The sequence below is a fragment of the Scyliorhinus canicula genome, chromosome 7 (assembly GCF_902713615.1).
Source record: "Scyliorhinus canicula chromosome 7, sScyCan1.1, whole genome shotgun sequence".
Classification (NCBI taxonomy): Eukaryota; Metazoa; Chordata; class Chondrichthyes; order Carcharhiniformes; family Scyliorhinidae; genus Scyliorhinus; species Scyliorhinus canicula.
In genome coordinates, this window is record NC_052152.1 from 24268004 (window position 1) to 24274003 (window position 6000).

Sequence of the window (6000 nt, forward strand, 5' to 3'; positions counted from 1 at the left end):
GTGTTTTTACCTTCCCTAGGAAGTCCACATCCGGGGTGTCGCTCCCGACTTGGCTCGCAGCTCCAGGACCGGTTCTACTACGTAGGCATGTCTGACTCCACAAGTCGGACCCCTTGGTGGACAGGGTACGCCTGCTCCATGCAAACCTCCAGTATGCCTACGTGGAGTTCCCTGACGGCCGCCAGGATACAGTCTCACTCAGGGACTTGGCTCCCTCGGGTGCCAATCCCACTCCCACACACCTCCCCACCCACGCACCACCCGCGCTCCCAACACCAGCCCCACCAGGTCCATCCCTCCTTCCCCTGCCCGCGCTAGAGGACGAGGACGATTTTGGCATGCTCCCAGAGTCATCCAGCTACTGGCCAGCACCAACACCGCCAGCACCAACACCGCCAGCACCAACACCGCTAGCACCAACACCGCCAGCACCAACGCCATCGACGCCACCACCACCTGTACAGACATCGCCACCACTGTTACGTTGCTCCCAGCGAACCGTCAGACCGCCGGACAGACTTAACCTCTGACGGGCACCGGGTTTCAAGATGGACACATCATTTTTTTTCCTCCCCTCTGTAAATAATTCACAATTTTGTATATAGTTCCACGCCACCCCCGCTGGACTCATTTTTAACAGGGGGTGAATGTGGTGATCCACTGTGTAATTGTGTGTGTGCCTGTATTAGGGGACGTACAGCAATATCTGTACTACAGGTTCGCCGGTAGCCCCTGCCAGCTAGCTCCGCCCACAAGGAGCCGTATAAATATGTATGAGTTCTCCTGAGCAGCCATTCTACCAGCTGCAGTCGGAGGATAAACATCTTACTGTAATAAAGCCTCTCTTGTACCCATTCGAGTCTTTAGTGCAATTGATAGCGCATCAATCAGTACGAATCAAGGGTTATGGGGATACGGCAGGAAAGTGGAGTTGAGGATGATCACATCAGATCAGTCATGATCCCATTGATTGGTGGAGCAGACTCGATGGGCAGAATAGATTACTTCTGCTCCTATGCCTTATGGCCTTAAACCCTGTCCTTACCCCTCAGTATCTTGAGTACTGCTATCAAGTCTCCTCGCAGTCTTCTCTTCTCCAAAGAACACAGTCCCAACCTCTCCAATCTATCCTCAGAGGTACAGATCTTTATCTCTAGGGACTGTTCATAGAATCATAGAATTTACAGTGCAAAAGGAGGACCTTCGGCCCATCAAGTCTGCACCGGCCCTTGGAAAGAGCACCCTACTTAAGCTCACACCTCCACCCTATCCCCGTAACTCAGTAACCCCACCCAGCCTTTATGGACACTAAGGGAAATTTAGCATGGCCAATCCACCTAACCTGCACATCTTTGGACAGTGGGAGGAAACCGGAGCACCCGGAGGAAACACACACAGACACGGGGAGAACGTGCAGACTCCGCACAGATAGTGACCCAAGCCGGGAATCGAACCTGGGATCCTGGAGCCGTGAAGCAATTGTGCTAACCACCGTGCTACCGTGCCGCCCCCTGAACCTGTATAAGACAATAGTCAGACTTCATCTGGAGTACTGCATCCATACTTGAGGAAGGATGTAAAGGCATTGGACAGAGTACAGATGAGAGTCACAAGAATGTTTTTATTCATTAATTTAAGGGATGTGGGCGTCGCTGGTCAGACCAGTATTTATTGCCCATCTCTAGTTGCCCTTCAGAAGGTGGTGGTGAGCTACCTTCTTCAGCCGCTGCAGTCCCTGAGGTGTACGTTCAACATGACCTCCTTACTCTTGTACTCATCCCCCTATTAATAAAGCCTATATACTATAATCTTTCCGAACTGCTCTCTCAACTTGACCTGCCATCTTCAAATGACTAATGTACATATACATTGAGGACCGCCTGTTCCTGCACCTTCTTTCGAGTTTCTCTCTTTATTTTATACACACTCCATATTCTTCCTGCCAAAACGAATCACCTCACTTCTCCCATTTGTCTGCCTAATCCATCAACATGTCTATGATTGTCAAGAAAACTTTTCCAATCTTCATATCATCTGCAAATTTTTAAATCATGTTGGGAACACCACAATCCAGGTCACTAATATAGATCAGGAAGAGCAACACTGACCTTTGCGAGACTCCAGCATAAACCTTCCAATCTGAAAAGAAGCCATTTCGCACTACTCTCTGTTTCATGTCATTCAGCCAATTGCTCATCAAAATTCCATCTTATTCCATGAGCTAGAATTTTGCTCACAAGTCTGATCTGTGACGTGAGCCTTTATCTTATCTATGAATCTTTTAGGGCAGCACGGTGGCGCAGTGGGTTAGCACTGCGGCCTCACGGCACTGAGGTCCCAGGTTCGATCCCGGCTCTGGGTCACTGTCCGTGTGGAGTTTGCACATTCTCCCTGTGTTTGCGTGGGTTTCGCCCCCACAGCCCAAAAATGTGCAAGCTAGGTGGATTGGCCACACTAAATTGCCCCTTAATTGGAAAAATGATTGGGTACACTAAATTTAAAAAAAAAAATCTATGAATCTTTTGTTTGGCACCTTATTAAACGCCTTTTTGGAAATCCAAGTACGCGACAACTACTGGTTCCTAGGGCTGGTTTAGCTCAGTGGGCTAGACAGCTGGTTTGTGATGCAGAACAAGGCCAGCAGCGCGGATTCAATTCCCGTTCCAGCTTACCCGAACAGGCGCCGGAATGTGGCAACTCGGGCCTTTTCACAGTAACTATACTTGTGACAATAAAAGGTTATTATTATAATAGATTCCAGCACTTCCCCAAAGACTGATATCAGGTTAACTGGCCTGTACTTTCCTATTTTTCCCTCTCCCCTTTCATGGATAAGCGGTCCTACATTTGTTAACGTCCAATCTGCTGAGAATGTTCTAGAATCTCGGGAATTTGGAAAAATCGTCACATCGACTATCTCTTTTAGAATCCCGGGATTGTAGGCCAAAACGTCCTGGGGATTTCTCGGAATTTAGTCACTCAAGCTCTCCCTTACTGTTTTTCTGATGGTATTCATTACTTTATTTCCTTGCTCTTTTTTTCCTCCCGAGGTTACCATCTATTTCTGGCATGTTACATGTGTTTCTACTCTAAAGACAGATAAAAAGGGCAGCACGGTGGCGCAGTGGGTTAGCGCTGCGGCCTCACGGCGCCGAGGTCCCAGGTTTGATCCCGGCTCTGGGTCACTGTCCGTGTGGAGTTTGCACATTCTCCCCAAGTTTACGTGGGTTTTGCCCCCACAACCCAAAAATGTGCAGGCTAGGTGGATTGGCCACGCTAAATTGCCCCTTAATTGAAAAAAATGAATTGGGTACTCTAAATTTAAAAAAAATAAAAAGGCAGATAAAATGTATTTATATAAACATAAGTGTCTGCCATTTTGTCATTCCCCATGATAATTTCCCCAGTCTTTGCTTCGAAGGAAACATTAACGTGAACTGCTCTCTTGATTTTTATATACTTGTAAAAGCTCTAATATCATATTCTACTTTTTCCCTTTTTTATTCTCACAGATGGTTTAAAAGGTGTTCCAACAAAGATGCCCATGAACAATGTATTTGTTTCTTACCCGTAGAGTGAGAAATTACATTTAAAAATAACCTAGCAAGCAACAAAGCTATCTTACTTAAAAAAAAAGATAGCTCCGTTTCTTTCACATTATTGCTCTGAAATTTACCTAGGAAAAGATTAAGTTCCTAACGCATGCACAAAGATTAGTTACAAATGAAGATAGAGTGATGCTTATAAACGTAAATCAAGACGAGTCCAAATTAGGTGCGGGCCTGTTCTGTTTTGAAGTCGACGTGTTGTGTAGACAATTGTATTTGATGGCAAAGCAGGCTTGGTGAGCCATGTAAGAACATAAGAACTAGGAGCAGGAGTAGGCCATCTGGCCCCTTGAGCCTGCTCCGCCATTCAATGAGATCATGGCTGATCTTTTGTGGACTCAGCTCCACTTTCCGGCCCGAACACCATAACCCTTAATCCCTTTATTCTTCAAAAAACTAGCCCATCCAGCGGGGCTCCAGGTCAGCATCGGGTGGCACTCCTCACCGACCGGAGTCGGCTATACCAGGCCAACAAGTGATCCACGGCGCGATATATAGCCTACTCTTGCTCCTATTTCTTCCGTCCTTCTGTTCTTGTACTGTTCCTCAAGCTTATGTTAAGCTTCATTGGAACACTGCAAGAATCCAAGGACAAAGAAGTCATCTTGACACCAAAGTTGAGAATTAAAATAACAACCGACTGGAAGGTCAATGATTGCAAACTGAATGGAGATGTTCCTCAAATTGATCACCTAATTTAGTGGGCAGCACGGTAGCATTGTGGATAGCACAATTGCTTCAGAGCTCCAGGGTCCCAGGTTCGATTCCGGCTTGGGTCACTGTCTGTGCGGAGTCTGCACATCCTCCCCGTGTGTGCGTGGGTTTCCTCCGGGTGCTCCGGTTTCCTCCCACAGTCCAAAGATGTGCAGGTTAGGTGGATTGGCCATGATAAATTGCCCTTAGTGTCAAAAATTGCCCTTAGTGTTGAGTGGGGTTACTGGGTTATGGGGATAGGGTGGAGATGTTGACCTTGGGTAGGGTGCTCTTTCTAAGAGCCGGTGCAGACTCGATGGGCCGAATGGCCTCCATCTGCACTGTAAATTCTATGAAGAAAATCTGCATTTGGCCTCCTTAGAGCAGAACCCATTGTGAGTAGCAAATGTAGTATTCTAAATTGATGGGTAAGTGAATCACTTTGCCACCTGGAAGGGGTGTTTGGAGCCTTGGACTGTGTGGGGGAGTCATAAGGGCAGAGTTTGCAACTTCTTTGCTTGCATGGGAAAGGGGGTGATTGAGAAGTGGACCAGGGTGTCCCTTTGGAATGCTGATGGGGGAGGGGAAGATATGTTTCTTGGTGAAATGATGCTGGTAAAATCTTGTAAAGACGCTCTTTCAATCATCCACATGCTGAACTTGGCAAATATTCTTGACTCATTGTACTTCACCAATCATTTTTCACTCTTTTCGATACAGTAAAAGAACATTCACCGGAAGAATTTGTGACAGGTATTGTTGAAAATATTTTCAGAATGATTTCCACATTTGGAAAGGTTGCCTGCAAAACCATCACATGCAAGTCTGTACTAATCCGCTGGTGATCTCGAAGCACAGAACTCGAAACACAGATCTCGTTCTTGGTGAAATGAATTAATTGTTTCACTTCATTTGCAATATGGAGAAATATGTGTCTATGTCCGCCTGGTAGAATTCACTTAATTTCTTTTACCGCAGTGTCTATTAGCAATCGCATCCACACCTCTGTCGAAAAACATGCAAAATAAATCAAGTTTTCTTCAGAGATTCACTTCTACACTGCAATTGAAGGACTATTCTGTCACAAATAACGTTGACAGTTTCAACGATGAGGGGTTATGGGGAGAATGGAGATGAAAAAAATATCAGCCATGATTGAATGGCGGAGCAGACTCGATGGGCCGAGTGGCCTAATTCTGCTCCTATGGTCTTATGGATGACCTTCTCTTTACCTCTTAAAGTGACCTCAATGTCTCTAGCTTCTTTGGAAAGTAACTTTCTGCATCTTGTATGCTTCTCATCACCAGGGGAACCTGTATTTTTTGTTAATGCTTGATCCCCTGATTCCACCTAACTATAGTCCATGACAAACTTTTAAACTGAGACTTATAATTGTGCAGCATTCAATAAAGTTATATCAACATTTTTCAATGATTTGCTGATGACATTAATTCTTGGAAGTAAACAGTTCCTCAAAACAGTAAAAATGAAATATCATACTTTTCAAATATCTAAGGATTTTGCTCCAGCTTTCACACCTAGTTTTTCTGAATTTGATGTGGCTATGTCTGATAAGCTTTCCTTTATATCAACAAAGTTCAGTTGCAAAGCCAAATCAGCACCTGCAGAAGTGGGAAACCCGGTGTCACAAATTCTCTTGACCAACAAATGTTTTCCCTGTGCGGGCTCCAAGTGTGAT